The sequence below is a fragment of the Macrobrachium nipponense genome, chromosome 27 (genome assembly GCF_015104395.2).
Source record: "Macrobrachium nipponense isolate FS-2020 chromosome 27, ASM1510439v2, whole genome shotgun sequence".
NCBI lineage: Eukaryota > Metazoa > Arthropoda > Malacostraca > Decapoda > Palaemonidae > Macrobrachium > Macrobrachium nipponense.
In genome coordinates this window covers 5,756,980-5,776,777 of record NC_087216.1, presented here as the reverse complement: position 1 = coordinate 5,776,777, position 19,798 = coordinate 5,756,980, and the positions used below count along the sequence as shown (strand labels likewise).

The 19,798-nt window shown below is 35.7% G+C and overlaps 1 long non-coding RNA gene across 1 annotated transcript in view; it reads right to left on the bottom strand.

Annotated features, from left to right (window-relative positions):
* LOC135200769 (uncharacterized) overlaps positions 1 to 19,798 on the bottom strand; it is a 184,495-nt gene that overhangs the window by 142,497 nt on the left and 22,200 nt on the right. The window lies entirely within an intron of this gene.

The window sequence follows — 19,798 nt, the reverse complement described above, 5'->3', positions numbered from 1 at the left end:
CCTCTTTATCCTTTTGTGTCTTGAAGCACCTTACTGTCTGCCTCTACCTGGTTAGATGGGCTTTTCAACGCCTATCAAGCAAGGATGCTAGAAAACATGCTACAGCTCGTATGTAAAATTTCATTTATATATATATATATATATATATATTATATATATATATATATATATATATATATATCAAAAGGTGCGAACATGTAGACATCAGAGGGTTACCGAAACTCAGAAGATCAATTAAGGAGTTTATTATGATACGTTTCGTGTCATCCTGACGCATCATCAGTCTGTAATGTAAAATCAATTCACATTTATAAAAAAATATATAATTAGTTTACATGCTATTTTAAAAAGGAAAACATAAAATACTAAAGTTATTCATAAAAATTATTGTTAAAAGCTAAAAATACTAAAATTATTTACAAGGTGACACACAAATGTGTGTAACCTCCCTGATCGCTGGCGTATTGCCATTCTCAGCATCATCATCATCGTCGTCGGCGATCGGTACTGAAATCGTTTTTCCTCTCATTATTACTCGTTCTCGTCGCTGCTAACAAAGTCGTAATAATATCACCCATTTGTTTTTCTACGCCGGAACCAGACTTCAGACTAATCAATAAACGCCGCGGGGATCGATCTCGATTTCCTTTGTGCTTTGCTCATCTATGAATAAAAAGCAATTGACGCTCACAACGAAGCGATCACACGGAATTTACGGTTATGGCATCGGACAGTCACATTAGGGCGATTCTGCAAATTAAAATTCATTAAACGAATTCATTATGAATAATGATTTAATTTAGTCGTCCGCCTGTGCTTTGAAGTTCAAATCAGTGTTCATTATTCAACCGCACAAATTAACTTCCACTGACACCGAATTAGGGAATATGAAAGATGCATGATGATGGTTACTCCGAGATAAACGTCCGAATCCAATTTCGGCAAACGACATTCCCTTTTTCTCTCAGTGCCGATGAGGGCGCTTAATAATTGGCTACTCAATGACACCTCCCGATTATTGATTGATCGTTTGACTTTTGTGGGTCTAGTGGCGCCACGAGCATTAAAGTCATTATTGACAAAAGCTGAAGATGAATGTTTTTTTTTTCTTCAACCGTGATGGAGAAGAAAGAAGAGATCACAAGCCATTCAAAAGAAAATATGGACGCTAATAACTTGTTTCGAACTGATTCCGTGGATGGAGACTTTCATTCAAATAAAAGCTGTATATAACGGAATCATTCGTTACGAACTTTCCGACCCATATGACCTTCTTTTTTTTTTTTTTTTTTTTTAAGTAATTCATTAAGATTCTGAGTGATATAGTTATTTCCATCACTTAGAATTCTACTAACTTATTTCTCATACAGACATATTCATGAACAAATAAATAAATATATATATATATATATATATATATGTGTGTATATATATATATATATATTATATATATATATATATATAGTATATATATATATATATATATATAGTATATATATATATATATATAACTTTGTATATATTAATTTTCCTATTTTACTTCTTTACTTGAAAACATACCTGCACGAATGACTAATGAGAGGCGTATGAATGCAAACTGAATGATAATTTAGTTCTAAAGTGTCCATCTTCTAAATTATGTTATTTCAGTTATTTCACTATTTCGTGACTTCAAGGTCACAGTGCTTGGACTGCGTCCCTAAATTTCATACATCCTTCGATCGCATTGTACTTCACTGAACCCTTTTGGTGATTGGCAATTACGAGGGCGCATTTAGAATAGCAATCAGTCACAGGAAATTGAATGAACAGAGGTAACACAAAATGCAGAAGAAATAAAATAAAATTGTACCGATTTTACATAATCTGCGCAAGTTTCGAGGTATATTCTGGGATTGGTAGCAGTTCAGCGCTTAAAAGTTAGTTCCTTTTACTTCTTGAGCGGTTAAAAGTTAGTTCCTTTTACTTCTTGAGCGGTTAAAAGTTAGTTCATTTTACTTCTTGAGCGGTTAAAAGTTAGTTCATTTTACTTCTTTAGCGGTTAAAAGTTAGTTCATTTAACTTCTTGAGCGGTTAAGAGTTATTTCATTTTACTTCTTTAGCGGTTAAAAGTTAGTTCATTTTACTTCTTGAGCGGTTAAAAGTTAGTTCCTTTTACTTCTTGAGCGGTTAAAAGTTTATTCATTTTACTTCTTGAGCGGTTAAAAGTTAGTTCATTTTACTTCTTTAGCGGTTAAGAGTTAGTTCATTTTACTTCTTTAGCGGTTAAGAGTTAGTTCATTTTACTTCTTTAGCGGTTAAAAGTTAGTTCATTTCACTTCTTGAAATAGTCGTGGAAAATATTCCAAGTGTCACACAGGAGTATGGCAGTGTTTTGAAACAATTTTCGTGTAAGGAAATGCGCTCTATGACCAGACATATGAAAAGACAACCTAACTTGAGTACACTTCGTCGACAGAATAGCTAACGAAGTAGTGTGGTTTTGAACTATATTGAGTCCTGTGAAACGGAAAACATGACTGAAGCAAGACATATACTTCAACCTATCTCGTTTCCTTTCTCTCCTCCCCCAGCCCCGAAATTTACGAGTTCCCGGGGGATAAAAAAAATAAGGTTAAAATTAAAACTGCACTAGAAAAAAAAAAACAATCTGATCACTTGAACGTGTTCACATTGGTCGATTACTGTTATATGAAAAGTGTTAAGATCTCCACATTTATTCAGAGGCGACGATATTGAATAACTCCCTGAAGAAATGCAAGAATCATCAGAGTAATTCTCCAGACAAAATATTTTATTTATAACAATAATCTCATTTAACTTGAAAAGGAAAATTCTACGTCGATCCTTGTAAGTCTCTTATTAAAATTCTATGCTCTCGCTGGAATTTCAACACTCTTGAAACGGTAAAATAACATAAATACAAAATGGTGTAATCTAGAAGATTGGTGCAATTAGCGGCGTTCCAAACCTTGACCACGTGTATAATTTTCAATTGTTATATTTCCGTCTAGTCAAGTTGTTATCAAACAGAGCGGGAATTTCCCTCAAGGGGAGAATTTTGGAGTTTCGGGGGCGAGGGTTTGGGGGTGTTGGGGTACGGTAATTGTGACCACAGATCTGCAGGCTCAAACTGGCCCTGGGCCCACACAAAACGCCGTGAGCATCGTTCCACACTACCGAGAGGTCACGCTGGCTTTCTCGCCGATAGCTCGCGTGTCTGTTAGTATTTTGTTGCATATTATTTAAAAAAAAAAAATACACCTTTTGAGGCAGATAGTTTTGAAAAGGGGGCGGGCGATGACATTTTGACACATGGCGAAAAGGTGCTTGGGCCAAAAAAGGGTGAGAAGCACTGCTAGTACCATATTTTTAGGGTAAAAGTTTTACGTCGATCGTTACACTCCCTCCATAAAATTTCAAGCTGGTCTCTATTCACCTTTACAGACAGCTGCAGCCTCATTACAAACATCATCCGTAGTAAATTATCCTATAAGTACTGTGAAGACCAAAGTAATGTAGTGCACCATCATTCTTGTAACCTTAACCCCATTTTTCCGAAGGGTCATCCGCTTCATGTACTATTATGCAAAGTTCATTTAACAATTCCGGGACAAAACAACAACAATAATAAAATCAATTACAGTCTTCATAGGCGAAAGATAATGACCCGGAAACAATACTTTGTATACGAAGTGTCAAAAGGGGCCGGAGAGAGAGAGAGAGAGAGAGAGAGAAAAGTCAAATGAACGATCGATAACAATTAAGGTGCTCATCTCGTGAAACTTATTCATTTAAGAATTTACGACCCTGATATTTGGAATCGCTCTCTCTCTCTCTCTCTCTCTCTCTCCTTCCCCTCGCCTTTAAACACATAACCAGATCACATACAATAAACAGAGCCCTAAGAACCGCAGGCCCAATTCCAATTACTTTACGTTTGAATGTAAAAAGAGTAATAAAACGTATAAAACCAATTCGCTCGCCACTTAAGACGCAATTTGGTTTAATAATGGAACATTTTTCATCTGCTCCGCAATTCTCTCATAAAAGTTCTCACTGAATTAGGAAAACTAACACAGATATAAGATTTTTTTTCTCTCTCTTTTCATAGCATCGTCTGAAGTCACCAACCGAGAAAATTGAAAATATAATAATGTATATGTATATTATATTATATTATATATATATATACTATTATGTCATATAATTTATATAATCTACTGGTCACGTTTTACTAGATACATATGTAATTGTAATAGGAACGTGACCTCGTTGTGGTTATGGAACATCATAATTTCTTTATAAATCTTACAGTTGGATCTAAAGGCTTTATAATAACAAGCGAATCCAAAAAAGCGCGAAGAATTCGAAAAGTTAAGAGGTCCTTCTTGCTATTACAATTACACATATATGTAATATATGTATACTAGCCTTTTCTCATTAGCCAATATCGACGACTCTGCACTTCCTAATCTTAATTAACAAGTGTTTTTGGATGGGGTGGTAACCTTGTGCCTTATTCCGTGCTGGATGTGACCTACCATGTGCGACCCTCCATGGCTGAATGGTCCCTCTGAACATTAATACTTATATATTCTGTATGCAACCTGGTGGCCTCAGCATGAGCCAATGGTTGTTGCTGCCCATCTTCTGAATAATGGCCATCGTAACGAGGCAATAAAAAGTCGCTATGGGCTAAACAGTATATTTTCCTGTTATGTGGAACTACCTCTTTAAGCGACAAACTACATCAAGGCAGATAATGAGAGGGGGCACAATGCCTTCTGTTGTTATAGATATGGCATCCTCCTCTGCCTGCCTAAAGTGCCTACAAGAATGAACTCCGTCTTTATGGTCAGTCCCTTAACTTTTGCAGCTTTCTGCACAAAGGCGGACCTCCACCCTAGCAAGACATAAAGGGAATACATCTTACTATAATGTGTTGTAGCAATACAAGCTTTTACAACGCCATCTGCATTATACCCGAAGCGCTGCAACACAGTATAGTTTAACCAAATATTCAGAACATGTCATCAGTTTTACCGAATTGTACCACTGTGTCCTTCTTCAGCTACCAAATAAACTACTCGAATGCGTGTTCGTGAACTGGTTTAATTTCTTATATTTAGAATTTATTATTGGGTATTAGTGCTATCTTGTGAAAGCTTAATTAATGTTCTATGTAAATATTTTCCCCCAAACTTCAGGAAAAGTATCAGTAAGGAACATTTATCCTACTTTCTTCGCTTGACAAGACAATTGCGTATGATAGTTGTCACTAATGGCTTCAATATCATAGTTTTAAGTGCATAGGATCCGTTCCTTCATGCATACACAAATGCAGCACTGTTATATGTAATGAAAACTTACAAGTAACATACACAATTACACACACACACATTATATATATATATATATATATATATATATATATATATATATATAAATATATATACTTATATTATATATATATATATATATATATATATATATATATATATGATATATATATATAATATATATATATATATTATATTATATAGTAGTATAGTATAACTTGATCATTTGCACAAACGGCGTGTGCGTTCATACAGTTAATAACAGGATCTAATTTATACAGGATTTATATATATATATATATATATATATATGTATATATATATATATATATATTATATATATAAATAGTTACAAGCTTTGGTACCCAGACGATGAAGGCAGATAGTCCTTAAAAGCTCGTAACTTTTTTTTGAATAAAAATCTTCGTTAGATACCATCCTGTTTAAATGGGTTTTGTTATTACTATATATACAATATATATATATATATATATATATATATATATATATATATATATATGTATGTATGTATGTATGTATGTATGTATATATATATATATATATATATATATATATATATATATATATATATATATTACTTGTGTAATTATAATTCTATCACTTCATAACCATTAATAGTTTGCTGAATTAGATCACATGCATAATCACATAACGATGCATTCACGTCTCGTCATGCGCAGTGAAGGCCTCGCCATCCAAAATACGAATCCCGCTATTTCCTTTGAATATATTTCGAGCCGTACATCGGAGCTCGACCTTTTCCTGGGAGAGATAAATGGACATGTAAAAGGGCCGGGAGTAAAGGTCTAAATTACACAGATGCCTTACTTAATGGCCTTACATAGCTCGCCGGCCATAAATCCGGGAGTGACACTGCTTAGCAATCACGCTGTCAAACGCGGGATGCTACCGAATAAGGGAGGGGCGGAGGAGGAAAGGGAGCAATAGAAGGGCGAGGAAAGGAAAAGGGTAATGACGAGGGAAATGGACAGTAAGGAAGTAACAGGGAAAATGGAAGTTAAAAGGTGGACAGGGGAAACATTCAGCCAAGAAGTCAGAGGATGAAATGAGTGGATAGTCAGGGGATGAGGTCTAAGGAAGAGGATATAGTAGTGTAGATAACTTTGGAATAAACCTAGTTAAAATAAAAAGGGAGTTCGTAAGTAGAATAATAAAGTCTGAATGGTAATACTAAAAGTGCACGGATAGGATGTAATTTGCAAACCTCAGAGAATCAGAAAATATTTTGAAATGGTTCTCTTCCATTCATTTCGAGTCCGCCCCTTGAAGTGACCCCCTCCTACTCATAGCATTTTTTTTGCCTTGTTGGTACCTGGAATCGAAACTGTGCTTCGATTTACCATCAGGAACATTTTGCTTAAGGTTGCTTATCTGTTTGAGTAGTTACTGTTTACTTTTGTCTGTTGTGTATTTAAACACCTACGGAAATTTCCTCTTGCCTTGTCTTTTCAGTTATTATTTTTCTGTGAGAAAAAAAACTATTGAGATGGCTTATTGTCTGTCAGTCCGCCCTCAGATCTTAAAAACTACTGAGGCCAGAGGGTGCTCAGAGGGTTCAAAATTGTCCAGAGGGTTCAAAATTGCTCAGAGGGTTCAAAATTGCCCAGAGGGTTCAAAATTGCTCAGAGGGTTCAAAATTGCTCAGAGGGTTCAAAATTGCTCAGAGGGTTCAAAATTGCTCAGAGGTTCAAAATTGCTCAGAGGGTTCAAAATTGCTCAGAGGGTTCAAAATTGCTCAGAGGGTTCAAAATTGCTCAGAGGGTTCAAAATTGCTCAGAGGGTTCAAAATTGGTATGTTGATCATCCATCCTCCAATCATCAAGCATACTAAATTGCAGCCCTGTAGCTCGGTAGTTTTTATTCTATTTAGGGTTAAAGTTACTCATGGCCGCGTGTATGGTACCGCTATAGGTGACAACAATACGGGCCACCACTGGGCCGTGGATGAGAAGGTTTCAAGGGCCGCGGATGAGTTTCATACCGCATTATACCCACAACTTGATTGCGGCGAAGAAACTTCGACGCAATTTTTAATTTTTTTTGGGGGGAGGGGGTGTGGGAAAGGGGGTTGCTTCAGCCTACCAGTATTCTGTTTTACAGATGCTTGCTAGACAAGCAAATAGCCTTTTGACTTATTCCATTATTTGTTTGTTTGTATGGTGCTTTTACGTTGCATGGAACCAGTGGTTATTCAGCAACGGGACCAACGGCTTTACGTGACTTCCGAACCACGTCGAGAGTGAACTTCTATCACCAGAAATACCCATCTCTCACTCCTCAGTGGAATGGCCGAGAATCGAACCCGCGACCACCGAGGTGGGACCCTAATACCATACCAACCACGCCGCTGAGACTTATTCCATTAAATCGTGAGACCACTGATAGTCACAGATACAGAGACGAACCACTGAGACACTGGAAGTCATTACCTCACTAAAAGCTTCAACAACATTCGATTCCATTATCCCAGGTCGATTGAGCTGTAAACCAATAAAGCGGAGAGTTGCTTAACGACAATGTCCTGTCTTGGGTCATAAAATCAAAGCTGCTGCCGACATGAAACGGACTCTGTGGAGCCAATCGCCATTTAGGACACAAGATACAATCAGAGAGAACCAGGAGAAATCACGTTTGAATCGCGTCTTTCTTTTTACTTGATTTCTCGAAAGTTGTTCCGATAAACCCTTCCTGGAATGATCAAGGGGGAAAAAATCTAGCAGGTGCGTTTCCATCCTTAAAAGAGGCGCTACTTAACTACCTCATTCTCCATGTTATCTAAGTATAAGTAAAAGTAGAAATCGACCACCAAAATGAAATATGACTTTAAATAACGGTCTCTTCCAAGCGATCAGTATATAATACCGTAGTTCATCACTGTCATTCGAAGAGGTTTTACTTTTATTAAGCATTCCCCATGTTTAAAAGCTCGCTTACCTTGTAATCATTATATCCTGGTTATGTTTAAACTTTAGACATATTATTTCGTGATTGCTTGGGTTGGATGATTAAAGGAAAAATCGCCGAAGCGAATGAGTGGGTTAATTAGGAAGACACCGTGGTGTAAAATACTAGATTAACCTTTTTACGTCAATAAATTCTTCGGGTTAATTAGGAAGACACCAATTGTGTAAAATACAGGATCAACCTTATTAAACCAATAAATTTTCCGGGTTGATTAGGAAGATACCAATGGTGTAAAATACTGGATTAACCTTTTTAAATCTATAAATTTTTCGGGTTGATAATTTGGAAGAAACCAATTGTGTAAAATACTGGACCAAGCTTTTTAAATCCATAGATAATTCGGGTTAATTAGGAAGACACCAATGGTGTAAAATACTGGATCAACCTTTTTAAATCCATAAATATTTCGGGTGAATTAGGAAGACACCAATGGTGTAAAATACTGGATTAACTTTTTTAAATCAATAAATTTTTCGGGTTTGATTAGGAAGATACCAATTGTGTAAAATACTAGATTAACCTTTTTAAATCAATATATTTTTCGGGTTAATAATTAGGAAGACACCAATGGTGTAAAATACTGGATTAACCTTTTTAAACCAATATATTTTTCAATCACCTGAAATTACCGCACATCGGCAATTCACGACATTATTTACCGTCCTAATCCAATTCCCCAGCTCTAATGTATCCCCTTATAAATTCTCATGCACGAAAATGTATACTTCGTAACCATACATGATCACAAGGCAAAAATAATACACGTCTTCTCCAAAAATAGCTTCTGGCTGCTCTGACACGCGGTAATATACTATGCATCTCGAGTCTACGCTGCTAAAACAAAAAGTGACTTTTTGAAAACAATTTTTGCACAAAAGTCACTCATCACTCTCTAATTTTTTTTCCTTTTTATAGAACTCTGTGTATTAAATTATTGTTTTTAAACCCACACCGCCTCACGCCATCTATTTTAAGCAAAGTTCTCTTTATGCTAATGAATAAATACATACACACGGGCGCATAAACATATATATATATATATATATATATATATATATATATATATATATATATATATATTATATATATATATATATATATATATATATAATATTTATATATATATATATATATATATATATATATATATATATATATATATATATATATATATATATATATATATATATATATATATATATATATATATATATATATATATGATATTATATATATATATATATATATATATATATATTATAACTTACAAAATACTTGAGACAAATAACCTGACATGGATAATATTAATATCTTCAAATTTTATTGAGAAAATAGCTACTGCAGTGATTGGTATGAAGCAACACGTGGACATTACTCATCGCTCCGTAAAGGTTGAATTAAGGGCCTTAGCCTTAGTCATTCTCTAAGAATAGCAGTGACGCTGTGATTGAGGATTTTATGATAATTTACGTCATGCCTACCCTATATATACTTGCACAATTATACGTACACATAGCAATGCACATACTGTATGTAAAATATATACATATTTATAAGCAGATAAATATATTTATAAGTATAAATATCTATATATATAAAGCGCACGTATATATATATATATAATATATATATATATATATATATATATATAAATGTGTACGTATATATATACATATGTATATATATAATATATATAATATATATATATATATATATATATATATAGTATATATTATTTTATTATTTGCACTTATGTAGTAACAAAATGCAGTCAAGGAATTCCATAAATGTGTATCATTACAGGATCATGTTTCATGTTAACGTTCATCCCGAAGTGATTGCTTGTTCGTTAAAATAAATCACTTAATAAATAAGAAATATGCGAGGTTTTTTAGCCTTTGTAGGCTTGGAAAAATTTAATACCATTTCCAAAATAATCACCCAACAGTAGTTTTAGCTCCTTGATTTTGACTTTAATATCTTTATTTTGTATATCAAACTAGTTTCTAATGTAACTGAGGGTGTATCCATAACTTTATTTAGACCAGATTTAATATCAGGAGCTATGTTTGTTTTGTTTGTATGGTGTTTTTACGTTGCATGGAACCAGTGGTTATTCAGCAACGGGACCAACGGCTTTACGTGACTTCCGAACCACGTCGAGAGTGAATTTCTATCACCAGAAATCACACCTCTCACTCCTCAATGGAATGGCCGAGAATCGAACCCGCGACCACCGAGGTGAGAAGCAAACACCAAACCAACCACGCCACTGAGGCGCTATGAAAGAAAACGCTACTACCTTTCCTGATAATTGAGGTGTGCTTTTGCCCTCTGTCCGAAGCTTCCGTTTGAATTTCATTAAATACCCAGATATACAATTGACGTGACACGGTAAATCGGCCCCAAAAACAATTGATACATCTTGCAAGTGAGAAGTGAGAGTGAAAACATCATCTTGTAAGAGCAAAGTGGCTTTCAAAGACTTCAACTCTTGGGCTCTCACTTATTCTATACTTCTGGCAAATTTGCTTATGAGATTTCTGGTTACAGATAATGCATAAATGGTCTAGATAAGAAGTAACGCTTGCTTGAGGACTGTGGTGTCGTGATCGTTTCGTTGCTTCATCTTCATATTCTATTTTTTCCTTATCATTTTGAATCTTGAAAAGGGACCTCTTTTGACAGTATTCTATATAGCAGACATTACTTAAATGGTAGGAAAACACTGCAGCCGCACTCAATGGGTCTTTTAAACAGTTTAGTAACTAATGGGTCATTGGCGTATTTACTTTTTAATACCATACAGGAAATATACATGGCTTTTCATCTGGTTTGAAGTCTGATGCACCATCCTTTAGCACTCTAAACTATTTTAGGACATCCATATCTTCATTTCATTTCAGCAACCCGCGGGAAAAAAAAACCATATTAATTGGACATGAAAAATTTAGAATACCTTAAAATTAGACACTTTTAAATATTTGCAAACATTTTCATCACTTTTCCCCTCTTCTTTTAAGTTTGCAAAGCTCTAATTAGTGGAAATAGTTGAAGTTTCATCCAAATCGGGCCAACATTAAGAGAGATATGACAAATATCACAATCGAGCAGCCGCCATCTTTGATGACGTCATAACCGGAAAACCTACCAGATGGCAGATGTCCACCCAAGTCAAAAACACTTACTAGACACCTACTAAACATTTCTGAAGTAAAATTCTCCATACTCAAATTTTCCTACAGAACCATACCTAGCACCAGGACTAACTCCTCCCTTCTCCTATACGGGATCTCTTCCCTTACTCCATTTTTTTACTTATACTATTTTTCTTCCTATTTCGCCATACTGCCTTATTCCTTCTCCCCCTGCTATTCCTTTCCTCGTCCCTCCTCTAGCGTTCATCCCATTCTTCCTTCCTTCCCTTTCTTCCTCCTTCTCGTCCTCCTTCTACACCTCTTTCTATGGAAGAGTTTAACAAAATGCTAGACAAAATTAATAGGACACCGTGAGTGAAAAGCAAAACCTGGTCCTAGAGATAAGTGAGCACACGATGTCTCCTCGGATGGACTAACAAAGTCTTTGAGACATCCTAATCTTTGTAACTCCCCCTCCTCTTCCTCCTCCTCCAGTGACTGTCCCCAAAACCTCAATCCCATGCTTCATCTGCCATTAAAAACATGGCTTGTTTTTTTTTTTTTTTTTTTTTTTTACAACGGCTTTACTTTCCTGACACGCCGCATGACCTCATTTGGCCCGTATTTATTTCAGACAAAGACCCACTGTCCCCCGAGCATCGCGGCTTTATGGCACCCACGGACAACTTTTGATGCCCCGCGAGTGGGAGTCGCTCTTTCTCTCTCCTCTCTCTCTCTCTCTAATTCCTCTTTCTTTCAGTCGCGTTCCACCCGAGTTTCTCCCCACCCCTCTCTCGCTCTCTGTCTGTCTGTCTGTCTCTTTCTCTTTTTTTTCTCTCTCTCTAGGTGTGATACCTTATGCCCCTTTTCTGTATAGACATCACTTTCCCTTTCCACAGACCCATCTCTCTCTCTCTCTCTCTCTATCTTTCCTACATAGACACACACGCTTCCATCTCTCTTATGTCTCTTTCACTTCACCTCTCATCTCTTCCTCTCTCTCTCTCTTACATTTTAACAATCTCTCTCTCTCTGTCGGTACCTTATGTCTCTTGTCTCTCTATGCGCATAATTCCCCACCCCTAACTCTCTCTCTCTCTCTCTAAACATACTTCCCTTCCTTCTTTCTCTCTCACTCCACCTCCCATCTCTTTCTCTAACATTTCAGTAACTTCTCTCTCTCTCTCTCTCTCTCTCTCTTGTAGTTGTTTATAGTCCAATAAACTCCGAGAAGGAAGTTTTTGGCCATTCTACAATTTACTACGTCATATATTCGCTTGCCGGGCAAGTATGCTACTGAGGAGAATTTAATTCGAACCAAGAAATTGATAGGTTCCGTTTCTCGCAATGGAAACAATTAAGAACAACTCTTATTAAATTTTGGAAAAGCTAAATTATCAGAGCTATTATGTGCTGCTTACCCGGTCCAAATCTCTCTCTCTCTCTCTTTATCTCTATAAATATATGTATGTATATATATATATATATATTTATATATATATATCTTTATTTTAGAGGCATCATAACTAAGAAATTTTTTTTATTTTACCTAAATTAAACTCAGCGAGACGAGCAATTGATTACCTCTCTCTCTCTCTCTCTCTCTCTCTTTTATATATATATATATATATATATATATATACAATACACACTCACACACACACCCACACACACACACACACACACACACACACACACACACACACACACACACACATATATATATATATATATATATATATATATATACATATTTAGAGGCATCAAAACTAACAAAAATATTTTGTACTCTCTCTCTCTCTCTCTCTCTCTCTCTCTCTCTCTCTCTCTCTCTCTCTCTCTCTCCCAATCTTCAAATGAATAAACATCGTAACCATCAGCTAATTTAACAAAGGAAAAAACTAATTTCTTACGTGAGCCGAGAGATATATGGTCCTTCAGGAATTATAACAGACAGTTGAAAATTATGAGATAATTAGGCTTGGAAGACTATTAGGATATTATATAAGATAATTAGATTGCTCGAGATCATTAAGCGTTTCTTATGAATTAATTTGCGGTAACTGATTGGGATTTCATGTAGAGCCAAAAGATATTATCATCAGGTAATTTAGATAATTAAAACGAACTTGATGCTTAATAAAATCTATGAGCTAAGGACAACAATAGGGATTACGACAATAACGACAATAACTATGGGCACAGTTTTCCGTGTCGAAAATGATGATAATGGTTGCAGGTCCACAATAATATAATTGTGTGAGAGTTGAAGCTTCTTTATAATTATCAGTAGCTTTCGAACCCTGTGCTAGGGTTATCCTCAGTCAAGTGAACATTGTGACTTGAAAAATTCGTCGAAGTAACCTTCTGCGCAGGATAAGTGTCAGTGATAGTACAATTTCCACAACGAAGAACGCAAATAAAGAAAGGGCCCAATAGCCCAACTAGTTAATTCCGTTATTAATATTCGTACTTCTGTTTGCTATTCTGCTGTCTTCTGGGCTGTGATGATGTTGCAAGGTGTTCCCTTTGTGGCACGGCTGCAAGGTTGCTAGCCGTAAGATCCCTCGTGTTGTATCCTGTCCGAGGGATGAGAGCTGAAGAGGAGGCACATCATCGCAGATCACCACGAGACGTTCCAGCAGAAGGGCGAAATACGAACATTAACAACGGAATTACCTTGTTGGGCTGTTGAGCGCTTCCTTCACTTGCTCTTTATTGTAGAATTGTACGACCACTGATACTTACTCGTCCTGATCAGAAGTTTTCTCCGACGAATGTTTCCAAGTCACAATGTCCGCTTGACTGAGGACGAACCTAGCGCAGGGTTCGAGAGCCACTGATATTTATGAAGAAACCATCAACGCTCACACCGCTATGCTATGAAAGGGAGATGGAAATGTCTTAGACATGGCCTTCGCACCACCCTGCTGAGAATAGTGTCAGACATGGGGCACCAGAAGTGTCGAAAGACCTAACTTACTTGGGAGGAGATGGGTAGATATTTGTGGAAATGAAAACGGAGGAAAGACGACGTGAAGAATTTTACCGAGGACCTTTAACAGTGGTGATGATGAAGAAGAAGACATCATAAAGGAAATCTAATGTCCAGCCACTACTATGGATTGTGCCCACTACGATAAAGCCTAATGACGTAACAGATGAAAAAGCTAGGAAATGAACGGTATAGTTAGCTGTTTTCTTAGTATTTCTACCCAAGCCCTTTCCTTTAACTTTTCCTTAATAATCGCCGTAGAAATATTCAGTATCTATCTATACACAAAAGAGAATATTCGCTCTGAAATCGAAATTCGGAATAAATATTGTATGTTTTAAAATTTATAGTTTTTATTTTCAAATGCTATCATTCTTATAAACAAATTACGTCAGTACTCATTCTCCCTCGAGTTTGTTGAAAGGAATATTGGGCATTTTGGACATAATCCTTCACTTCAAGGAAGAGGGGAAAGGGATCTTTGATATAACATGCCAACAGGAATTCTCATCATCCTTATCAAGGTAAAGATAAGGAAGAGCTAAGATCTTGCCAGGAGGAAACGACTAATGAAGTACGTTTGCAGGAGCAAAATGGTTATGAACCGTTTCAAAGGAACTTCCATACCTCTTATCCTCTGTAACTCTTCACTCAAGTCATATATCAAAATCCTTATTATTTTCCCATTTTCTTCTCTTTTTTTTTCTCTCTCATAGGCTGGTCTTCATTATCCGCTGTACAGCAGCCAGCAGACTGAACTTCAGCCTAATTGTAATGCCCAGTGACATAAAAGGATAAAAACAAACTTAATGATATATATCCATTTGTCCGTATTATGATAAACGATAGAAAAACGGGGTTTTGGGAATTTTCATTTCAGTTAAATAAAATTAACAAAGCATAGGGAGGAAACCTGAAAAAAAAATCATTAATCTTTCGAAGATGAAAATCAGTAACCTTTCGAAGATGACGTAATCATTTTCGATATGACGTCTTGGGTTTTCAGTAAGTCATAAAAATCCACCTTAGATAGCCTGCGTACTGAACATTTCAAACTTGCTATTTTCTTCATTTTCTTTAAGTTATATGGAACATCAATCGCATAGGATACCATATTTTGCCAAACCAACTGTAAAATTTATTTATCTTTTTAGAGAAAAATACTTTTCGGATTAATTTGTTACTAACAAGGAAACATCTGGTCAACGTAGCACTCAGATGAGAAGACAGATAGAATATAGAATTTAGGCCAAAGGCCAAGCGCTGGGACCTATGAGGCCATTCTGCGCTGAGGCGGCAATTGACAGTAGAAATGACTGAAAGGTAAAACAAGAGAACGAGAATATGAACGGAGGTACAGCAAAAGGAATGAAAGGGGTTGCAGCTAGGTGCCGAAGGGACGCTGCGAAGAAGTTTAATTAATGCCTACAATGCACCGCATGAGGCGAACTGACGGCACTAATCCCCTACCAAGAACGCAGCAATCATTTCCCATGAATGTGACAGTTTCACAGCACAGATACTAGGTTGATCATATATATATTATATATATATCTATATATATATATATATATATATATATATACATACATACATACATATACATATTACATATACTTATACTACATATATTCATATATATATATATATATATATATATATATATATATATATATACTAAATAAAGGTATATGCCACGAGGGAAAATAAACAATGGAGTTTCCGCAAGATCTTCAGACATTCAACGTCCTTTACTTAGAAGATGAACTGACTTACATGAGGAAATGACAATACAAGAAAGGTTGTATAACTGACAGATAGGGATTATAAAGAGATTAGTACCTAGAATCCGACACACCTGGAAGATGAGTAACCTTCCCAAACAAGCATAAACAATGTGTGCAATTAAACGTTTAAGACAATCTGCTCAGACACAAGGACAAGACAATTAAAGGATTATTATGGGTGACAGCTATTCAGAACTTTGGTAAACAAAAAAATATTCACAATACATGTTCACAATACATATTAAAAACATAACATATACAACGAAGATATCTCTAAGGCAACTCATTTTTATTTAAGTCTGTAATTATATCTTTGAGGTCATTCTTAAACATGTTACAAACTACAAGGGTCTAAATGAAACAGGCCACCACTAATATTAAAATCACAATGAGAAATAAGTTTGTATTAAAGCAGATTCTAAAAGATTTCGTGATAAGACATCTTTTGACCTTGCAATTACTGAACTACCAATCCAATTTATTCGGTGGTTTTTTCACTTAAATGAATGAATATTGCATTAGATGTTTGTTTGCCCAGTTTTTTTTACAGAATATTTATGCTGGCTTAACCTTACTTCTAAGCCCTTGCTCGACTGTCCGAGATAAAATGAGGGACAGTCCATACATGGAATTTAATATATTATGTTGTTGCTCTCTCTGGGGCCATTTTTTATTAACATTCCTTTTAGTGTATTATTATAGGAAAAAAACAAGGTTGACCTTAAAGGCTTTTTAACAATGATTTAATGGTTTCAAAATCTGTTAAGATAAGGCAAACGATGAATGTTCTTAGAATTTTCTTTCTCCATGTTACTTACACTATAAAACTTTTTGTCGGCTTTATTATAACAAATAGCTAATATATGTGAAGGATAACATAAATCTTTCCCTATTTTTTTTATGTATTCAATTTCTTGATCCAAATATTGGGGACTGACAATGCCCAATGCTCGTAAAAACAGAAGAAAAAATTGATATTTTTTATGAAGATGGTGGCCTGAATAGAAATGAACATAAGTTAAGTTGTTGGTCGGTTTCCTATAAATACTGAATTTACATTTAAATGGTTCTCTATGTATCACAACATCTAAGAAAGGGAGGCAATTGTCTTTTTCTAATTCTAGACATAAACTTAATCGATGGTACCTGGTTATTTAATTTAGAGTAAATCATTTGTTACATCAATACCGACAGGCAAAACAGCTAAAATATCATCAACATATCTATACCACTTTACAGGAATATAAAATGATATTAGGTAAGTAGAGTTTTCAAAGAATTCCATGTACAAGTTTGAGAGGAGTGGCGATAAAGGGTTGCCCATTGCCATGCCAAATATTTGTTGATAAAATTCATGATTGAATATAAACTTACAATCACAAAATATGCACAACCTAGTGAGTGAAATAATGTGACTTATAGGTAGAGGTAATTCATGCTGAGTTAGTTCATTACTAGATATATATATATATATGATATATATATATATATATATATATATATATATATATATATATATAATATATATATATATATATATATATATATATATATATATATATATATTATATATATATAATAAACATCAGGACGATAACGCCATTTCTAGAAACAAGCAATAGAATGCCACACCAAACGTACTGTGTCTGTGAGAGTTTACTGGATGAATTACAGGCCAATCCCAAGAGGGTAAACTGATGGGCAAGCAAAAGGACGTACGTGATTGGCCGTGACAGCACCCAAGGCGCCTGGATGGATGTACAAGCGGCATTCTCTTGATGTCAATTTGAGTAGAGAGAGAGAGAGAGAGAGAGAGAGAGAGAGAGAGAGAGACTATTTTAACACGGACAGAGATCATAATGTTATGAAATACCATACGAACCACATTACGATCAATATAATTGAGACCCCGAGCAATTAAAGAAAATTCAGGTACTTGTTGCTAGAGAGAGAGAGAGAGAGAGAGAGAGAGAGAAAGACTATCTTAACAATGACTGAGATCATAATGTTATGAAATACTATATCACCGACATAGCAATGAATGAAATTGTGAACCCGAGCAATTAAAGAAAATTCATGTACTTGTTACGAGAGAGAGAGAGAGAGAGAGAGAGAGAGAGAGAGAGAGAGAGCCATAAACCAGAAACATCCCTAGTGACATAATTAACCGCGCTGTCGTCAGCCGGTTAACTCTGAGCGAATTGTGAAGAAAGTTAAGTCTTTTTTTCATTTCAAGGAATTCTGTGGAAGTTTTCCCGGTCGGGGAGACTTTTCAAGACAGAGGAACCAGCAGCAGATGCAGCCTGAGGACAGAAGGACTTGAATTTTATTTTCCCTTTGTTGCCTCTTCAATTGAAATTTCCTCCTTTTATAGCAAAAGCTGATGACGAAATGCACTGCTAAAATGAAATTAACATTTTTATGCCTGACCGATATTCAGTGGCGTGGTTGGTTTGATGTTTGCTTCTCACCTCGGTGGTCGCGGGTTCGATTCCCGGCCATTCTATTGAGGAGTGAGAGATGTGTATTTCTGGTGATAGAAGTTCACTCTCGACGTGGTTCGGAAGTCACGTAAAGCTGTTGGTCCCGTTGCTGAATAACCACTGGTTCCATGCAACGTAAAAACACCATACAAACAAAAACAAATAAATTTAGTTGTTTCTTGTAACGCCGTTGACTCACAGAAAATTTGGAACGGGGTGCATATATAAAGGTAAAAGCCCCAAAGGAAAGTGAAACGATGGAGTGCTATGAGATCTTTCGACACAGCGTCCTTTACTTAGCTAAGTAAAGAGCGTTGAGTCAAAAGATCTGGCAGTACTCCATCGTTTCAATATATATATATATATATATATATATATATAATATACAATACATCAATATACAATATATATAGATAATATATATATATATATATAAATATATATATATATATATATATATATTATATACAATATATATAGGCTATATATATATATATATATATGAAGATAGAGAGAGAGAGAGAGAGAGAGAGAGAGAGAGAGAGAGAAGAGAGAGAGAGAGAAATTTAGGTTATCCTTCTCGTTACATGATACAGCACAAGTTTAGCCAATGTTCTAAACTTAATTTCGATCTCCATAAAATGGTTTTAAAACTAACAACCTGGAAAAGCCTCATCGCAGCAGTTTTTTTACCTCCCTAACCCTCTCCCTAAGCGAGAGAGAGAGAGAGAGAGAGAGAGAGAGAGAGAGAGAGAGAGAGAGAGACTCACTGTGATGTCTGTGGGAGAGAGGGAGGAAGTTAAAACTCCTTTAATGATCAAAGTCGTGCTCCTTCTGACTTGTTCTCATAATGAAAACTGGCATTGTCTTGCAGAGTATTGACGGATGACGAGTAGAGAAATACTTGAAAGCTGAACGCAAGGCAATCTCGGAATTAAGGAAGACGGAGCCGGGAAGCTCACCTGATCAGGCTAGAAGGACGTGTTGCATTCTATGGCCCGAGGGCCCTCAAGGGCCTTCGCGCGCATTCTTAAAATAGGACTCTCGA